Here is a 21,430-nt window from a genome sequence, read left to right on the forward strand (position 1 = left end):
CCAGATCCCAACCACACTTGATCTTGGGCTTCAAAACTCTAGATCTCTGACAAAACAAATGTCTGTTCTTTAAGACACCCAGTCTGTATCTTGTTGTGATAGCCTGAGCTGACTGAGACACGCTGACTCTCTCTCTCTCTGTCTCGCTGTGTTTCTACCCTCTCTCTCTACTACTCTCCACGGAGAGGGCAGAGACAGGACCCAGACCTAGGGACTGTGATTGCCTACATGATGCCGCCCTGCTGTATTTTTGCCCTTTTATCATTAGCATTCAGTATACAAGGTCTTCTACCTATAATTATTGAATGATTTAAAAATAAATAAAATTAGGGAGTTCCCATTGTGGCTCAGCAGTAACAAAACTGACTAGCATCCATGAGGATGCAGGTTCAATCTCTGGCCTTGTTCAGTGGGTTAAGGATCCAGCATTGCCCTGAGCTGTGGTGCAGGTCACAGTTGGGGTTTGGATCCTGGGTTGCTGTGACTGTGGGGTAGGCCAGCTCCGATTTGACCCCTAGCCTGGGAACCTCCATATGCCTCAGGTTCAGCCCTAAAATTAAAAAAAAAAAAAAAAAAAAAAAATTTTTTTTTTAAAAACCATGTACACCGGTTTCCCTTTGGGGATGGCACTAAACTCTCTTCATTGTGCCATCTGTAGGAAATACTTTCTAAAAAGAGGAAAAACTAGAGAAGGAAAAGACTGAAGGAGAGGTCAAAGAGTAAGAAGAGGGCAGGCACACAGCAGGGGAGTGGTTCCTGATGTCCCTTGTCCCTGAGCCCCACCTAACCCCCCCACCCCCATCCAGCCTGCCACCCCTTTCCTTAACATCTCCCCACCGCCTCTTGCTGCCACTTCCCAGCCATTCTTTCCCCTCCTGTTGAAACCCACTTCAACCCACAAGGACCATTCTCCCAAGCCCAGATTTCCCGCCTCTGTGTCCTGGAGCAACAGAAAAATGATCCCTGTGCTAATGGCTGAGGCCCAGCCATCTTCCCTCCCAAATAACAACCAGATATGTTAACTAGCGCCTCCGCAAGGAACACAGCTACCTGACTTCCAAAGAGTATTCCCTAGAAAGGAAACTCCAGCTCATCACCATCCAATAGAAATGCAATGAGAACCACAAATGCAAGCCACATATGATAGTTAAAATTTTCTAGCAGCCACTTTTTTAGAAAGTAAAAACAAATGAGTACAAATGGATTTTAAAATATATTTCAGGAGTTCCCGTGGTGGCGCAGCGGAAACAAATTCAACTAGGAGCCATGAGATTGCAGGTTCAATTCCTGGCCTCACTCAGTGGCTTAAGGATCTGGCATTGCTGTGAGCTGCGGTGTAGGTCGCAGACACGGCTCGGATCGGGCGTCGCTGTGGCTGTGGTGTAGGCCAGCAGCTACAGCTCCAATTAGACCCCTAGCCTGGGAATCTCCATATGCTGCGGGAGCAGCCCAAGAAATGGCAAAAAGACAAAAGTAAATAAATAAATAAATAAACAAAAATAATAAAAAATATATATATTTCAGCACAATATATCTCAAATATGTCATTTTGATGACTAATCAATTTTTAAACTGTAATGACATCTCACATTACTTTCAAACTGTCTTCTAAATCAAGCATGTATTTTATACTTATAGCACATCTCAACTCAGACTAGGCACAGTTTATTTATTTATTTTTTTTTAGGGCCCCTCATGCTGCAGATGGAATTTCCTAGGCTAGGGGTCAAATCAGAGCTATAGCTACCAGCCTACACCACAGCCACAGCAACGCTAGATCCTTAACCCACTCAACAAGGCCAGGGATCAAATTTGCATCCTCATGGATACTAGTCAGATTTGCAATCTGCCGAGCCACAACAGGAACTCCCAATTTTTTAAAAAAAATTCTTAATTTTTGTTGGAATTTTTTTACACTCAGTTGCTTAATGGCGACATGTGGCAAGTAGTTACTGTACTGGGCATCACAGCTCTGGTCAGATAAAAGGCAAGATGAGGCCCTGCATCCCAGTAAATGAGGAAGGCACCCCATCCTATGGACTCCCTCTGCTGCGCTGATTGAAGAGGGAACAAATTAAATGCCCAGTGGGATTTGAGTGCTTTCCAATGCTTTTAAAGAAAGGTACTCACACTACCATCTACTTAAGTCTTTTGGTTGGGTTTTTGGGGTTTTTTTGTTTGTTTGTTTTGTTTTTGTTTTTGTTTTTTTGCTTTTTAGGGCCATACCTGCAGCACATGGAACTTCCTAAACTAGGGGTTGAATTGGAGCTACACCTAATGGCCTACACCACAGCAACACAGGATCCGAGCCGCATCTGTGACCTATACCACAGCTCATGGCAATGCCAGATCCCTATGCACTGAGCAAAGCCAGGGATTGAACCTGCATCCTCATGGATACTAGTCAGGTTCATTTCCACTGCACCATAATGGGAATTCTCTTTCTCCCTAAGTATTACTGTGAGAATTTCAAATGTTCAAGACAAAAAAACTTCTCCGTGGATTCTTAAATCATACTACACTGCTAGTAAGAATCTCTAAGACTGTAAACCAGCTATAAGGGAAAAAATAAAATTATTTAAAAAAAAAAAAGAATTTATAAAAGCAGAGAACAGCTTGATCCCTCCTCTCATCACTTTGTGAACCCAAAGCATCATGCCCACTGCACCATGCAGTGCTCAAGCTTTCACCTCATAATCTCTTGAGAAAATAATGATAGCAAATTAGTTTTTGTTGGGTTTTTTTTTTGGTTTTGTTTTGTTTTCTTTTCTTTTTACTGATGTACCTCTGGCATTTGGAAGTTCTCGGACTAGGGGTAGAATTGGAGCTGCAGGCCACACTAGAGCCACAACAATGCCAGGTCTGAGCCACATCTTTGACCTACACCCACACCTTCCAGCAACACCAGATCTGAGCAAGGCCAGGGATCCAGCCCACATCCACCAGGACGCCATGTCAGGTTCTTAACCCACTGAGCCCTAATAGGAACTCTGCAAATTAATTTTATTAGCTGAGAAGGCAGGGTGCTTCCCTGCCTGCATGGACGATCACAGCAAAGCTGCCCCATCTTTAGCAGGTGTGTAGGTACACAACGGTAGCAGGCTTTTGTATCTTGGACTGTTATGTTTCTTTTAGGTGCAGCTGTGGGGTTCGTTTTCACTGGGGATTGAGTAAAGAAAGGCTGGACCTTCAATTATAGCAATCAGCTGTCGACACCATGTGTCAGGTTCATTCATGTGCTAGTGGATCAATTAATCCTAGGATGACATTCGAGACTTTGAATCCCCAGCATCAGAAATTATTTTAATGGTAGAGACTTCAGGATGAGAGTGGTGAGGAGGATGCTACTGCTAAAGTCCAGTAGAATGAGGTTTCCTTTCAGCAGCTAAATTTTTCGATGGTCAAGTGATATTTGCTTTCAAGGATTTCCTGCTGCCACCCACTCATCTTTTATCTCTTTGATGAAGCCTCTCTCTCCTTCCTTGCTCAGGCCTTTATCCTTATCTGAGGAGTTAGCTAATAGAAACTGCTAATGAAAAGCTTTTATGTCCAGGAGGTATCTGTGATTTTATTAAGACATCCTGAAAAATCTTTGACCTTAAAGCAATTAATCTCTATACCATGCTAATAGAATTTTCCTGATCACCTCAAATCACACCCCTGGGAACTCTCAAGCTGACCTGGGCTAGGAAATTAGTCTTTTTTCCTTATCATTTTCCCAAAAGGGGCTATAGTAGCCTTTTTTTTCCCCAAATTAAAACTCACAGTGAAGCATATTTCTACTTGATGATAGCTCCCGTAAAAGATTCTTAAGGAAAAGGAGAACATGAAATCTAGGGTGGCTATTGTGTGTAGATTGGGTTTTCAAGGACAGCTCATTCCCATGGTTCATTGAAAGTTAAATGTGTATAAAAAGGAGTTGGCAAAGACCGATTCTCCTCCCTCTCCAGAGGCTTCTAAGATTTTTTTCACGAGCACCCAGAGTCTTTCCCCACACCGGATCCAGATTCCATTCTCAGCATCTCTGAACAGATGATGCAACATCTGTGTTCTCTTTTGAGAACGTGAGAAATGAAGCTTTTTCATCTTCCCTCTCCTTGAGTTCTGGGAAATGCAATTAAAACGGCTCAGACTTTCCTTTTCTTGTTTGCTTTAGAAGACAGCTTGCTAGAAGAGCCTTATGGTGGTCTCCCGCGCGTGGAAGACGGTGACCGAAAATTCAGCCTGATTATGGAGTTGTCCACCCAGGTTTCCCTTCAGGCTGAGAAGATCACTCTGCTAGAAGAAATTTTAGAGGAAAGGAAAGGAAGATTCAGCAGCTGGAAGCTGAGCCTGACCCCCATTCTTTCCTGGAGGTCAAAGACTCTCCAGAAGGTTTACAAGAAGCCCCAATTTTCATTAATGATACTGTCACTCCTGTGGTCTATGATAAGGATATGTAAAGATTCCCAGTAAGAAAACAATCAAAGTTTCATAAAGTGTCATCAAGTAAAGTCGAGAGCCCAGGTAGTCTCTTCATGGGCAAGTTCAAGTTCATGGGTTCATACTGGAAGGAAATAAAATAAACAAAAGTCTTCAGAGGCAAACAATAAATGTTGCCCCTTTGGACACTTGTCACATAATCCATACAGCTGTAGAATACTGTGATTTTAGACATTCCTCATAACAGAGGGAGAGGGAAAAACACAAAACGAGACAGATTGTCAAAGAACTTAATATCATCCTCTTAATATCATCTTCTTCATTTTCCCAAAAGGGGCTATAGTAGCAGGGGACGGGTGGCACAGATCCCGTTTCGGGGTGCAGCTCAAGTGTGGACAGAAAGCTGTCATGAAGGGCACGTTTCAAACCAGGAAATGCCAGGGCAGTGAAGAGCAGACTCACTGCCAGCAGAGGAAATAGCCATGAGTTCTGTCCTTTTGTGTCCTCAAGAATGTATTTCTCTATGGCGTGCATTTTACTAACATTAAGTAAGGCTAGAAATGAAATGAAACTGAAGCAAATCAAAAGAAACCAAGAATGGGTGAATCAGAGCTTCAGTCCTTTGGGAAAAGTGTCTGGGGACAGCGTCTCCTTGGGAAAACACTTAACACTGATTTTTCCCTTTTGAGCAAGACTAGAACCAAAGCAAAATACCCTGTTAAGACTGTACCAAGCAGCTGTGGACAGCACAAAATATATAAGGAAAAACTAAGGATGGCCAGAGGAAAGCTACCTTGTAATTAATGGAATAGAACATTACATCATATTTCTATCCCATGCATCCCCCTTCAAATGATTCAATTATTTCTCCTCCAAAGAGAGCATCTAGGCACTAACTTTAATCCTTACTCTCCTGGTAAACAACTGTAGCTCTCTCATCAGTCCGACTGTATGACTACTTCTCAATTTAATTCAACCAGTTCAACAAATAGGCATCAAAATTCCTCAATCTACCAGGCACGATAATAGATGTTAACAGTAGTATCATAGCAGACAAGAAAATCACAACTTTTATCATTCAGGAATTCACAAACACAGTTAAGAGTCTCCTTAAACACAAGGGTGATTGTAATGAGAGATGGGAAATGGAAAAGCAACTTGAGGGGAAACCTAATTAGCACTGCTTTAGTAGAGTCCTCCAATTTATTACGCCGAAGTATATTCCTGGGAGTCCCCTTCGTGGCTTAGCGGTTAACAAACCCAACTAGGATCCATGAGGTTGTGGGTTTGATCCCTGGCCTCAAACAGTGGGTTAAGGATCCAGCACTGTCATGAGCTGTGGTGTAGGTCGCAGACACAGCTTAGATCCCGCATGGCTGTGACTGTGTCTGTGCCGTAGGCTGGCAGCTATAATTCCGATTCAACCCCCAGCCTGGGAACCTCCATGTGCCATGGGTGCAGCCCTGAAAAGCAAAAAAAAAAAAAAAAAAGAATACGTATATTCCTGGACTCAAGTGTATGGCCCAGGAATATGCATTTATAACAAACACATGTGGTATTCCTGGTGAATGTATTTCAGGAACTCCATTTTAAGATACACTGGTTTAGGGCTGGCTTCAAGCAGAGCTATCATGCTTTTGTTTACAGGTTAAAAGTCTATTCCCAGAGAGAGAAATGCTCCTTGCAAAGCAGGGTGACGAGTCTTCAACAGGACATAAAAAGTGCATAATCTGAATATGGACACTAACCATTTAAAAAACAAAGTTTCTAACTAACTTTTTTTTTTTTAAAGGAAATATTGAATTTTGGACTCATGATAGCTTTTCACTATTGACCTTAAGGGTTGACTACAAAACCAAACCACAGGTTCTACCTGCAGGTTCTATTCTCATACAAAACCAGAATCTTCCCATATTTGTATAGAGCCTCAGTTTCCCCTGAAATGTCTGCAAGCGTGTACAGGTACAGTCCCTCATCAGAAATGGAACCAACTTACAACTCCATGATCATGCATATGCACCCACCCCAGAAAATGACTCATAACACTTTACCATAGTTCCATGCCGTCTACATCAGCCCCTACAAAGCTCACCTCAGAAATCCCTTCTCACCCCCTCAAACCCAATGACCCCATGGTCTTGTCAGTCTCTCTGGTACCAATGAGGGCTTCCTGTTCCAGTTTTAAGTCCTGCCCATTGAACCTGACACCATGGTAAGGGTAAAGGCTGCCATGTTTTTAGTGTGTATTACTTGAGAAAGCTTTAAAGCTTTGAGTTTGTTAAGAGTGGACTATCTCCAAGACAAACTTTCATCTCTGCAATTTTGATGTGTTATGAGAATCAAGTCTCCATTTTTCTATTTTCCCAAAGATGGTCTTAATCCCGTGGGATATGGAGGCTGAGAAAGATGAAAAGTAGAGAGGGAGACAAAAAGAAAATCCCACCACCTCCCAAATAGAAGAGTGTTCACTTCTAGCTCAATATTCCCTGGGTAATGCCTTGGCTACCTCACAACGTGAAAGTAGTGGAGATAGAATTACCGGCAGGGCTTGAGCTGCTGTTAGTAATTAATGGAGCCTGTCACCTCTACATAGCTAAGGACCAGCTACTGAAGATGAAATTATCAAGGGTCTTGTTACCCCGCAAACCATCTTCACAAGAACCTGATCCTAACTCAGGCCAAGGTTATCCCCAAATCAGAAGCAGGGAGATTTGATCCAAAGGTGAACAGACTAATCTCTGTTAGTAACACCTGAGTAATGAGAATTCTTTAAATATCCAGGTTTTATGGGGAGGAGGTGAGAAGAGGTGTTACTGGTCTCTGAGGCATCTCTAAGTAAAAAAAATTCCCATTTCCTGCTGAACATTTATGCCACTGTGTGCCCCTCAAAGTTCATTGCCATTTTCTCCCATCCTCCAGTGAATTGGGTAGGAAGTTTAGATTGCACCAAATACTTGGTTCTGACAAACTAAAAATCAGATTGTAGCTACACTGTAAGTCAAAGTCTCGCTTTCTTAGGAGCAAGCTGGATTTCTGAGATAGTCTACTGATCTTTAAAATATCTGGAATAAATACCACAAGGCAGTTAGCATGCTGATGACCCTATTTCTGAAAGAAAATCGAGCAAATCATCAGGCAATGTATCCGGTTCAAAACAATTGCAAATCCAAAAAATTAAAATATTTAACAAATAACTAAAGCCATTCTCTAATATTCTAAAAACATTTACAAAAATATATGCATAGTTTTAATTCTCCTTGGTCACCAGTCATTAACTTTTCTCAGAGAAAAAGTTAAGATGAATGTGTGGTGTGTCTAATCAATTTAAATAAGTGTTGGATTTAACAATTTAGTTTCATTATTATGTACACGGCACGCTGAAATCATAGTAACAGACTTGTTAAAGACTAGCAGGAAAGCAAGTTATTGGAGAGACTGACCCAGAAATGTAAAGGGGTTGCCCTAGGAATCAATGAAGCTCAGCAAAAGCAAAGAATTATAATACTTTCTGCTAAAACGCATTCCTGGGAAAGAATGAATTCAGTCAAGCTTTAGTTTTCTTTTACACTCTCTGCTTATCCCCAAGCCCAATCATTTATTTCTACATTACACTGAAGTAAAGAATTTTTTGCTTTAATGCAATAAATAGAGAAGTGCTGATGAATGTTGCAGGCCTAAGTCAAAAGAATATTTATTTGGCAATTATCAAGTATAGGAAATGCAGAGGAAACTATTCCAAAAGACACGAGAAAACAAACAAATTTAAAGGACCTGGGAAATCAAAAGCCTGAGCTTCAAAAGTCCAACTCTCATAATTTGAAAACCTTAGACAAAAAAGAAAAAAGTAAATTATAAAGAATCAATTATTATTTTAAGTTTCCCCTGCTGGTACAACAAAATCTTAAGATTTCCCATGCACATGAGAACTCTTTTGCTTATAGAGGAAAATCAAGTTCAAGTAGGAAATAACCTTTTTAAAATAAAAGTACTAGTACACTGGGACAAAGTTCACAGCAAAAGATGGGGCGGGCCACAAGATTTCCCATACTTAATGAAATTAGGACATTTATGGTAAAACAAAACTAAGAACAGCTCTTCTTCCCAGGTTCCCAGAGAAACTGAGCCTCTGGATTAGATAAGCATTTCTTTCCCAATCATGTGAACCTGTGGCAAGATGACATTTAATGGTCTATTTCCATTTCAAAGGTTTATGTTTGTTTTTATTTAACAATAATAATTATTATTGGCGCTCAATAATACCCAATCCTTTGTCCTTGGATGCAAAAATCACATGATGTATTGTCTAATAAATATTTTTTTAGGTCACACACAAGCTTAAATAAGAGTTTAGTATCTGAGGTCACCTTTTTCAAAGAATGATGTCATCACAGGCAATGGATGACAGCTGAAGGGAGAGAAAGAGCTAGCCTAGGCACCAGCTTTTAGTCTTATGGGGGTCCAAACAAGAATAACCGCACATTCCAGTTAAAAAAGCTGATAATATAATCCTTGGCCCTATAATAAAAAGGTGTATGTACCTTATTTCCTAGTTCCTGTTTGAAAGAAGTTGGTATGGTGATGGTGAAAGAAACCATTAACAGCTGCAGTGGTTGCCCTACTATCTTGCCAGGGACCTGCACTTACTAGCCCATAGTTGGGTATATAAGAGTATAATATTGACACAGCAATTTATAGTTAAACATTTTCAAATAGATTATTTTATTTAATGTTCATGAGGTAGGTTTTCAGTTAGGTAATTAATCCCAAGTTTTTAACTAGGAAATGTCAAAACCAGGGCCGTGGCCCCCAGGCCGGTATAAATTTCACAACCCTCACCACCTCTGCACCGTTAGACAACAAAGACATTCATTGTCTACACTTCTTTCTCAGGTCAACCCTCATTTCCATTTATAGGAAAAACAATTTTCCACCAGTACCTTCTGTCTCAAGCGTATCCCACAAGAGGTGTCAAAAAGCTGTCCAGATGCAACAGATCAACCTATTTGGTTTGGCCAAAACTGTTAGCTCACTGTGTTCTTTTTTTTTTTTTTTTTTTTTGGTCTTTTTGCCTTTTCTAGGGCCGTTCCAGTGGTGGATGGAGGTTCTCAGGCTAGGGGTCGAATCGGAGCTGTTGCCACTGGCCTACACCTACACCACAGCTCACAGCAATGCTGCATCCTTAACCCACTGAGCAAGGCCAGGGATAGAACCCGCAACCTCATGGTTCCCAGTCAGATTCATTAACCATTGCGCCACAGGGGGAACTCCACTGTGTTCTATTTTAAAGTAAATGCTTTTGAGAAGAGTGAAACTGCACTCTACAGTTTGCCCTGGGCTCCACTATTTCCTATTGTCTTATTGCCTAGGCTGCTTTAAAAGGCCTTTTTCTTAACTGCCCAGCCCAGCAGATCAATGGTTTGGAATCCCTGACTGAATTACTCACCAGGTGCACACCAAGGTCTGATTGGGTAGGCTGTCATCATAAATTCCAATTTCTTCAGGTTTTTTACTTATAATCTAACATAAATTTAAAATAAATACATCAATTAGTTAATTAAAACATTTTAAAGTAGATTTTCTTTTTCATTTTATAGTCAGTGGTAGTGCACAGTCCCATACGCAGGACGGAAACAACACAACAGAGACCTAGAGACAGGGACCAAGAGTTCACTGCATCTTCCTCATGAGTTCAGGACAGGGTCTAAATCTTTTTTAATGTATATGCTTTGGAGAAGGGAATTCTGAGAGATAAAAGTCATTTTCTGCACACCACTAAAGCTAAAGAAAGGAGGTAAATGATGACTACCAGAACTGGCATTTTCTAAAGAAATCCCACCCATAGATTCTACCTACTTATCGACAAAACTTCCCTTTGAGGTCAGTGGCATCGACTCTATTTCACACAGATGGAGAAGCAAAGAAAGGCAATTAATTATGAAATCTGTAAAGACCGCTGGGTCTATTTCTAGTCACTTTTTTCTTCTATTTAGACGAAAATGTAGGCCTTGGGTTTCCTCAGCACATTTATCGAATTTAGCAATAATGCCTTAAGTTTATAATGCAAAGCAGAAAGTGGAGTTCCTGCTGTGACACAGTGGGATCAGAGGCATTTTGGGACTGCTGGGATGCAGGTTAGGTCCCCGGCCTGGCAGAGTGGGTTAAGGATCCGGCACTGCAGCAGCTGTGGCTTAGGTCACAGCTACAACTCAGATTTGATTCCTGATTCCTTGCTTGGGAACTCCACATGCAGCAGGGCAGCCAAAAAAAAAAAAAAAAAAAAAAAGCAAAGTAAAAACTTATACCTCTGTTTGACCACCCTGTGAGTTATGTGTTTCCCATTTACAGATGGGAAAACTGAGCTCTAAACTTCAGAGCTAGACTCTTAGAGTCCAGACCAGGGGTCAGCAAACTATAGGTACAAGCCAGATCCAGCTGGCCATCTGTTTTTGCATGGCTGCTGAGCTTGGGGTGGTTTTTATATCTTTTAAACTGTTGAACCAAAAAAAAAAAAAAAAAAAAAAAAAGATGCAAAAATTATATGAAACTCAAATTTCACCGTCTGTAAAGTAAGTTTCACCAGAACACAGCCATGCTCATCTGTTTTGGTATTGTCTCTGGCTGTTCTCTTGCCACAAAGGCAGAGCTGAGTAGTTGTGGCGGAGACCTCTAGCCAGCAAGCCCAGATATCTGGGTCTTCACAGAAAATAATGCTGACCTCTTGTCTAGAGAAAACTGAATGAATTGTTTGAAGTCATAAAGCCCCTAAGTTTCAGAACGAGGCTTGAGTGTGATATTCTTATTCCAACCTGACGACACCTTATGATCAACGTACAAATACCTTTACACAGATTCGTTCTCAACTTCGCATCATAAGGAATATACCCTGCCCAGAGGCCCCCAGATTTCACAGGCTATAGCTAAAAAAGGAGCTCATAGGTCTTTTATCATCCAGTAATAGAACACTTTTTCAGATTATTAATACATTTTTCTCCCTGTATTTATCTCACTCTATTCCACTATGAAAAATATAGCTTGCTCTAGGCTCCCTTGCTGAGGATCCAAGAGTTTTGCAGAAAAGGAACAGAGCACAAGGAGAATCTGACCACGAGAGACTTTCTCTCAAGGCTGTCATTTCCAAAGCTTAGGGCCACTGAGGAAAGAAGGGTTGGAAAAGTGCCTGTGAGGGGACAATGAGGAGACAGGGAGGGGTTTCTGCTACCAGGGCGGGGCGATCATGAGAGGCACCTGTGTCCTATCAGCCCTGAAAACCTGTGGCTGCTCCCTGGCCTTGCTTTAGGGATGTAGCAGGATCTCAGAGGGAGCAGCCACATGGAACACCTGGCAGCCTGCATCTGAGGACCCGGACTTCAGACCCTGCCAAGAGGTCCACACCCATGTGTGTCTTTCAACATAAACAAGCAACAGACTTGAGGGAACTATGGTGACTGGGAAGATAAGGGACTCAACCTCACCAAATAAAGAAGTGTCTTAGAACCAAGGATTCCAGCATGAGGCCAGGGAAAGGGAAGACTCAAAATGACTGGGGTCGAATGTCCGGCCTCCCTGGTGGGCTAAGGGCTCAGAGTCAATATTCAGATAATTTATAGAAAATAAAGAAATCAGGGCAGACTTGAGCTTTCAGATTCAGATTCACATAAGCCCCACTATTAAAATGTCCCATTAAGGAAGTTCCCGCTGTAGCTTAGCGGGTTAAAAACCTGACTAGTATCCATGAGGATGCAGGTTTGATCCCTGGCCTCGCTCAGTGGATTGGGGATCGGGAGTTCCCGAGACCTGTGGTGTCGGTCACAGAGACCCGGATCCCGAGTTGCTGTAGTAGGTGGCGTAGGCCAGCAGCTGCAGCTATGATTCGACCCCTAGCCTGGGAACTTCCATATGCAGCTGGTCTAGCCCTAAAAATGCAAATCACAAAGACTCCACACCTCCATCTGGAAATTCTTGCTAGATTCGACTTTCCATTGAGTTATGCTCCCCCAGAAACTTCTGGAAATCCCATCTTGCTGGTGACTCAACACCTCAGTCTGCCATTCTTACCCTGAACCGCTGAAGCTTCAGAGAATGGCTGTCATCCAGCCATGCTGTGACCGCCTACCTGCCCCCCCACACACCTCCATTCTGGTTCCCTGGTGGGCTCACCCTTAGACAGAAGCACTTCCCTTAACTTCCTGAAGCACAGCCAGACCACACTGTGGTATTTAACAAAACCATATTGCATGCTTAGGAGGAATGAAGATATGGTGCAAAAAATCACACAGCTGGTTCAAGGAACTCACAGATCTAAACTTAAGATTTCAAGTTCTTGCTTTGTTCTCAGGAGATTCCCATGTGGCAGACACCAGCTCAGCCACTACCCTGGGCATTTCACTGTGGACACGCTATTTCTTCCCCCAGAGAAAGGAGGTCTTTCCCTACCCTAGTCCAAAGCTGCTCATTTATGATTCCCAGGGTGATTAATGATGACAATATTCCTCTTTTGTAGAAAACTCTACCGCACCCACAGGGTGTGGTCTCCATGGACTCCAACACTTAAGTCCCCAAACCTGGGTTGTTGAAGCTTTAAAAACACCCTTTGTGGGATTATGACTTTCCTGTAAATATCTATGCTTAGAAGGAAATGTTCTCAAGACATACTGCTTTACAGAATGTTAGGTAGCAGCCTGTATTTCTACACTCATATATGGCAACTTCATCATCAAGAACAACAAGGAGGCCTTTGCTTCACATTCCTGCAATGAAATGTCATTTCTATGATTTTTCTAATATAAGGGAAGAAGGCTTCTCCAAAGATGAATTAAAATCTTAAGTCTGGAAATCCAGTTTCCCATAACTTTTAAGAAAGTTCTTGCACAGAAACAAAGATTCTTTCTCTGGCCGTAGCATCTTCTATCATTCCAAAGACATACAGAGAGGTACCACTATAAATCAAAGTACCAATCTCCTCACCACACAGCCATTTTTGGTAAAAGTTGCTCTTTTAAAATAGATTAATAGCTAGATACATGCTCCATCATTTACTCAACAAATATTTACTGAGTATTTACTATGAGCTTGTACTTATTATATGCTGTATCAATCATGTCAAGGATCTAAATTTAGCCCACATTTATATATGGAATAATAGAGAGTTTATCATTGCCTTAGAGATGTTTACTCTTAACTTTTCGGTTTATTAAATAGTGAGTTCAAGAAATAGCTAGTAAAAAGAAATTAGGAGAGGGAGATGTTTTCTACATCACCATTCCTTTCATAAATACATTTGAAATTGGTTAGAGGGATTTTTTTGTTTAACCTTCCATGGACTTTCTTGTGCAGATGAAGGCTACTTTGTAGGGGTAAATGACTTTCAGAGAGTCAGGTCATGTACAGTCTGCAGCAGACAGCAGATTCAGATGCCTGGAGCAAAGTCTAGAGAATGGAGAAGGGTTGGGTCTTCCTTTGTCTCCATTTCACCTTCAGGCTATCAAAGATGCCGGGAATTTAAATTAATCTAATTATCCTCTGGGAGTTACTCCATCTTACTGTTTTACCACAGAAACTTAGACTCATTCCAAAAGGCTGTTCTTGAGATTGCATCTTGCTAAGAACTTTAACAAATTGAGACGCTAAAGAAAGAAAAAAAAAATTTTTTTTCCATCTTGGTGGTTGCTTCACAATTTTGAGTCACAGCATTTAATCTCCTAAGATGTCAGGGTGTTTGTGAATCAGGAGCTCAAGCTGTGGAAGAGCTATTGGTAATGGTGGGAGTTGTTCCAAACATCAGACCATACTGATGGATCCCTGAGACCTAATCATATATTGAACTGAAAAGTGTAATTTGAGGAAATATATTCCCTTCCACACTTTTTCAAGTAAGGACTGAAGAATTCAATGCATATTGAGAAAACAGAATTAGATTTTAAAAGAGAGTTGTTGTCTACACTGATATTTCTTAAGTAATTAAAATTGGAAAATAAAATATACTTGCATTACAGACCAAAGACATGGGTCATCTCTCCTGGGTGATAAATCCCAAGAAAATCTGTTCTTTTAGTACCAGTGTTAACCTTTACTGGCTTGGAATATTTGCGATATTTTTTCCCTCAAGAAAACTGTGGTGAGGAGTTCCCATCGTGGCGCAGTGGTTAACGAATCCAACTAGGAACCATGAGGTTGCGGGTTCGGTCCCTGCCCTTGCTCAGTGGATTCGGCGTTGCCGTGAGCTGTGGTGTAGGTCGCAGACGCGGCTCGGATCCCGCGTTGCTGTGGCTCTGGCATAGGCTGGTGGCTACGGCTCCGATTAGACCCCTAGCCTGGGAACCTCCATATGCCGAGGGAGTGGCCTGAGAAATGGCAAAAAGACAAAAAAAAAAAAAAAAGAAAAAGAAAAAAGAAAACTGTGGTGAATCCATAAGAGCACTAAACGTTCTATTGATTTAATGAACTCTCCATAGGACGAATAAATCCTTAGATGAAATTTTTAAAAAGTTTAGTCACTAAGTGGAATTTAGAGAAACAAGTTATTGATTTATTTTTGGTACTACTAGAGCTAGCTTCCTAATTAATTAAATTATGGGTATTCCAGCTGTATCTTGAGGAGGTACAATTAACTATAATGGTTAAACACTAACAGGGAACTGCCCATTTGAACTTCTCAGTTAAAGGGAACTACCCCTTTAATTTCCCCAAATAAAGGAAAAGAGAAAGTTAAATGTTCTGTGTTTTGCCAGCCAGCACTAGTGACAGTGATGTTTGTGATAAATAAGTTTGGTGGAATTTTCTCCAGAGTGAAATTGATTAGAATTTGCCCTAAAGTGAGATAACATGGTAGAGTATATGCCTTATATATATTAGATGCTCATAGATGCTTCTTCGTTCTTTCTGATGATCTAAGTAGACTTGGACTAAATAGAGTATTATGGCAACTGTGTAAAATAAGCAACTTAATTTTCTTCCCAGTTTGACAGCACTTTATGAAATATTTGATTCTGTTACATTTTTTTGAAAGAATTTTAAGAATCATAGTGGGTTGGGTAATGAAATGGCACTTTCATACCTTTCACCTTGAAAGCAATGCACACATGATTAAGAGAACTGTCATTTAAAATCCATTTGAGAATGTGCAGTGCTTTCCCATCTCCAACAACAGACTTTGGTAAGTAATGTATATATAACATAATATATATCTAGAGTAACACTAAAAAAGCTATACAAAGAGATGCAGATAAATCAAAGTAGACTTTTTAAATCCAAATAACCTAAAGGAAAGCAGAAAAAAGAAAACAGAGAAACAAGTAAATAAACAAAAAAGAAAGAACAGAAAATTTAAAAATAACAGTGTTAAACCATAATATGGCAACAGTTCCATATAAATATAAATGGACTAAATGTACCATTAAAACACAGGGAATGGTAGAGTGGATTTAGAACATGGCTGAACTATATGCTGTCTCTGAGAAAATAATTTCAAATATAATAATAAAGGCAGATTGAAAACAAAAATTTCAAAAGATATATTATGCAAAAACTGAGCAAAGGAAAGCAGTTGTGGCTATATTAATATCAGATAAAGCAGACTTCAGAGAAAAGTAAATTATACGAGTTGGAGAGGAATATTATATTGTGATAAAATAGTCAATCCACAAAAAAAAAAGGTAATGCTATGTATACTGGCATATGCAACAGGGCTGCACACCATGTGAAGCAAAACATAGACTTGAAAGGAAAATAGACAAATCCACAATTTTTGTTCAAGATTTCGAAACTTCTCTTTCCACAAGTGACGGAACCACTAGAAAGAAAATCAGCAAAGTTGCACAGGATCTCAACACCACCACTAACCAATAGCATCTAACCAACACTTACAGAACATTCCATCCAACAAGGTAAGAATGAATATTCAAGTGCCAATAAAATATATACTAAGATAGACCATAGCCTGAAACTTAAAACAAATCTCGACAACTTTAAAAGAACTTAAATCATACAGAGTGTTCCCTGATCACTAGGAAATTAAGCTAGAAATCAACAACAAAATGATATCAGAAAAATCTCCAAATTTGAAACTAAGCAATGCACTTCTAATTAATTCATGGGATAAAGAAGTCCTAATAGAAATTTTAAAATATGTTAAATGAAAATGAAAATAAAAATAACAAAATTTGTGGGGTATCGCTAAAGCAATGCTGAGAGAGAAATTTATAACATCAGACACATATATTTGAAAAGAGGAAAAGTCTAAAATAAAAAATTAAACTTTCATATGAAGAATCTAGGAAAAAAAAAAAAAAAAACCCAAAGTAAATCCAAAGCAAGCAGAAGAAATAAAATCATGAAGGCAAAAGCAGAAATCACTGAAGCTGAAAACAAGAACACAAAAAAGAAAATCAATAAAACAAAGAGATGGTATTTTGAATAGATCAATATAATGGACAGTTTCCCCAGGACTGACAAAGAAAAAAGACAGACACAGCATGTTATATCAGGAACAAAACAGTGGCTACATCAAATAATAAGAAAATATTGCTAATGACTCTGCACACCGAAATTCAATAATATGAATTAAATGAACCAATTCCTTTAAAAGCTTAAACCACTACAACTCAGTTAATGCAAAATAATTTGATTAGTGCTATAAAAATTAAGGAAACTGAATTAATAATTTTAAAACGCAAAAAAAGAAATATCCGGGCCCAGTGGTTTCAGCTGTGAATTCTAGTAAACGATTAAAAGAAGTATTAACAGAAATTTTATGCAGTCTCTTCCAGAATGCAGAAGAGAAGTTTATTAGATGGCGTTCTCCAGAGAAACAGAACCACTAGGGTGTGGGTGGGTGGGCGGATGGATGGATGGATAGAAAGATGTGTGTGCAGACATGGAGAGAGAGATTTGAAAGAACTGGCTCACATGAATGTAGGGACTGACAAGTCCAAATTCTGCAGGGTAAGACTGGAGATCCCGAGAAGAGTCAACACTGTAGTTTGAGTCCGAAGACTGTGTGTTACAGAATTCTCCTCTCTTCAAGGGAAGACAGTCTTTTTCTATTAAGGCCGTTAACTGCTTGGATGAGGCCTTTCCATATTAGAAGGTAATCTCTGTAACTCAAAGTCTGCTGACTTAAATGTTTACCTCATTTAAAAAATACTTTCACAGAAATATCTTAAATAATGATTAACCAAATTTTTTCTAATGTACATCTAACAAACATGTACAGGACTTGTGTACAGAAAATTGTAAAATGCTAATAAAAGGGAGTTCCCATCGTGGCGAAGCGGAAACGAATCCGACTAGGAACTATGAGGTTGCAGGTTCAATCCCTGGCCTCACTCAGAGGGTTAAGGATCCGGCATTGCTGTGAGCTGTGGTGTAGGTCGCAGACATGCCTTGGATCCCACATTGCTCTGGCTATGGCGTAGGCCAGCAGCTATAGCTCTGATTCAGCTCCTAGCTTGGGAACCTCGATATGCTGTGGGTTCAGCCCTAAAACAAGCCAAAAAAAAAAAAATGCTAATAAAAGAAATTAAAGATTAAATTAATGGAGAGGTATATTGTGTTCACAGATTAGTCATTAAGTTGAGAAGACTCAGCATAATAAAGACATCAACTCTCCTCAAAATAATACAAGCATGAGAGATACCAAATCTTAGTTACAGGAATCTCAGAAGATGCCAAGCAGATTAAAGGCAACACACACACACACACACACACACACACACACACTTACACATATTATATTCAAACTTTGAGGAGCAGATACAGATAAAAATTTTAATGAAGCTGGGGGTGGGGTGGGAACACTTATCTATCCAAGAATAAAGATAAGAATTTTATTGGACTTGTCAGAAACCATGGAAGAAGAAAGTTAAATATTTAAAGTGTTCAAAGAAAAAGGCCATCCACCTAGAATTTTTATATCAGTGACATAATTCTTCAAAGATGAAAGAGAAATAAAGACTTTCTCAAAAAACATAGAGAGAGATGGTCTGCTGTGTAGCCCTGGGAACTATGTCTCGTCACTGATGATGGAGCATGATAATGTGAGAAAAAAGAATGTATACATGTATATGTGACTGGGTCACCTTGCTGTACAGTAGAAAATGGACAGAACACTGTAAACCAGCTATGATGGAAAAAATAAAAATCATTACAAAAGAAAAGCCAGAAATGGAGAACACATGAGTGGTTGCCAGATGTTAAGGGTTGGGGAGGAACATGCCTGGGCTTGTAATAGGGCAACATGAAGATGCTCAGGCCAGAAATGTTCCCTACCTTGACTGAATCAGCATCACTACCCTGGCTGTGATATTTTACAGTAGTGTGGCAAACTGTTGCCTTTGGGGAAACTGAGTAAAGGCTATACAGGATCTCTGCAGCATTTCTTAACAACGGCCTGTAAATCTATAAATGATCTCAAATAAAAACATTAATAGGAAAAAAACTCCATCTCTTCAGGGCTGTTTCTTCATTATCCTTCTCCTGGGGTTGATGCTAATAAGCTCTGAGGGGATGTAGGCAGAGGACACCTGTGGCAGGGGGCTAGCAGGTGCCTATTTATGTGTCAGGCCCATGCTGCTTCCTGCTCCAGCTGTGACTCCTTTGATCTTATTTCCATGGTGTCTGGAGGGGCTGCAAACTTTGACCTGGCTCCCAGAGAGCATCCTGGTGTCCATCAGCTAACATGTGGCCTCGAGCCCCTCATTTATGTCACAGAACTATGGAGCCCAACGTAGGGGCTCCCCTCAGCCTCCACTGGTAACTTGGGGGAACCTCTGAGTGCCTTGGCCACAACTTCGAGTGCACATAAAACTGAGGAAGCTGTCTCTGGCCCCTCCTGCCTGGCTATATTTTTATTGTGCCACCAGCTTTCACTAATACTTCTCAGCTGTCATATCAGAATGGCCTGGGAGCAAAGAGTCATGTCCCTGAGAACTTCTGAGCCCTGATCCAAAGGGGTTTCCTCATGTCCACACCCTCCCAAACCTGACTCCAAGAGTAACTGCCTCTTCAATGGTGCTTGTGAATTTCTCCATCTTCCGTCTAAACCAGCAGTTTTGAACCGAAGAACCAAGAATGCTCGACTTTCGTTGTTCAGTTCTCTTAATGTCTTCCCTTCCCCAAAGCAATGTGCAACTTATGTCTAACTTATTCAGGCTGAAGCAAAAAATCTTTGGGTAACTGAGTGAAGAGAAGAGATTTAAACAGCCTGTCAAAAAGGACACAGCACATCAACTGATACATTGGGGTGAAGGGTTCCATCACTGCAGTCAAGTATCTCTCTATTGTGTGAGGGGTACATCAGCAATGCACCCAAAGTACCACCTACCATAGCAGGCAGGGCCTCAACTGCCCGGCATCTACTGTAAATTCTTTGTCTTTTTAGGGTCATACCCATGGCATACAGAGGTTCCCAGGCTAGGGGTCGAATCCAAGCTGCAGATGCTGGCCTGACGCCACAGCCACAGCAACGCCAGATCCGAGCCACATCTACAACCTACACCACAGCCCATGGCAACACCGGATCCTTAACCCACTGAGCAAGGCCAGAGATCAAACCCGCGTCCTCATGGATGCTGGTCAAGTTCGTTAACTACTGAGCTAGGATGGGAACTCCTCCACTGCAAATTCTGCAAACAATTTGTTTTCAAAGATAATCCAAACCTACCATGGACCTTAAGACTTGAGAATCTCTTTGGAAGAACTTATTAATGTGAATGTTTTCCTATTTCCTAAAGAAAAAGGAAGAGACACACAGCAGAAAAAAAAAAAGAAAAGAGTCCAGGAAGACCTTGAACACAAAACCTGCGGGGAATGGAGCATTTGCAAACCCTTGTCTTCATTTTATCTTGACAGTAGAGCTTCCCTTTTCCTTTCCTCTCTGCTGTCCCTCAACTTCCTGATATCTTTCACTGCACTGAACCTCTGCTTCCATGCAAACCCTTTGTGATGTCTCAGCAGCACACACACAAAGGTCCTTTTCAGAAGCTCTGCGCTGGCAGTATACTTGTTTGGTACTTACCAGCTGCTTGTTAAGTCCTCTCACATCCTGGTGCACAGAGCACTATAGATAATTAACATTGTGAATTCCCTATAAATATCCAAGCCAATGTCCCCTTGGTCAAAGATTTCAAAAACAAGAAAATCCTTTGTGTGAACAGGAAACTGATTTGCGTACTTACTGTTAACTAGACAAACAACTTGCAAGTGAATTGCATTTGTTCTCTTGGCAGCTCTGTTTGTATAAAGAGGCTTAACTGGAAGATTAAAACAAATTCTATCTTAAAATAGTGAGCCGTAAAACCATACACCTGCTCAGAGTTCAAAGGACCGTGGTCTTATTACAGGTTGTATAAGCATCAGGAAATTTTTACACAGAAAATGGTTCATAGCAACAAACCTGGACATCTTAGGCCAATTCTCCCCAAGTCCAAGGTTTCCTGGGATGAAAGACTGCAAATGGGAAGCCAGACTTACCAGCTTCTTCAAGGAGAACCAGCCAGACTGATAGCATGGAGTGCTTTGGGAACTTGCATGGTATCATTAATGCAAGGAATGAGTTCTAAAGTGCAGGGAAAACACAAGACCACTTTCGGATCCTGTGCCAGGAGGTTTTGCTAATTCCGGAATAGTTAGGGCTATGAAAAAAAAAAAATGCTGCTTCCTGGCCTGGGTGGTGATTACTCTTTATTTTCCATCAAAGGTATGTGTGAGCCAAGAGAACAAAAAATAGATGGGAGACACAAAAGAGAAATGTTTGAGAAGCCACGGGCTATTCAAGCTTTCCCCTCGACTGAGATTTTCTGGGAGACGACCCACACACAAGATAAAATAAATACGATCCAGGTGTGCAGAGGGAGCTGCAGGGAGGGGCCCATGCATCCAGGTGTTAAGAAAATGACTATTGTTTTTATTACTACTTACGATTTTCAAATCAATGACCTAACTCGGCCCAGGATAAACAGACCACTTCTTAGAGGATAGCTGGGCTTATTTTTTTAACCTAAAGCAGGAAACG

The 21,430-nt window shown here is 40.7% G+C and overlaps 1 long non-coding RNA gene across 1 annotated transcript in view; it reads right to left on the bottom strand.

Annotated features, from left to right (window-relative positions):
- Positions 1–20,467, bottom strand: part of LOC106509551 — a 133,843-nt gene extending 113,376 nt beyond the window's left edge. The window contains exon 1 of the long non-coding RNA XR_002341885.1: positions 20,435–20,467. This is a non-coding gene — a long non-coding RNA (uncharacterized LOC106509551). The remainder of the gene's footprint in view (positions 1–20,434) is intronic.

The sequence above is a fragment of the Sus scrofa genome, chromosome 2 (assembly GCF_000003025.6).
Source record: "Sus scrofa isolate TJ Tabasco breed Duroc chromosome 2, Sscrofa11.1, whole genome shotgun sequence".
Lineage (NCBI taxonomy): Eukaryota > Metazoa > Chordata > Mammalia > Artiodactyla > Suidae > Sus > Sus scrofa.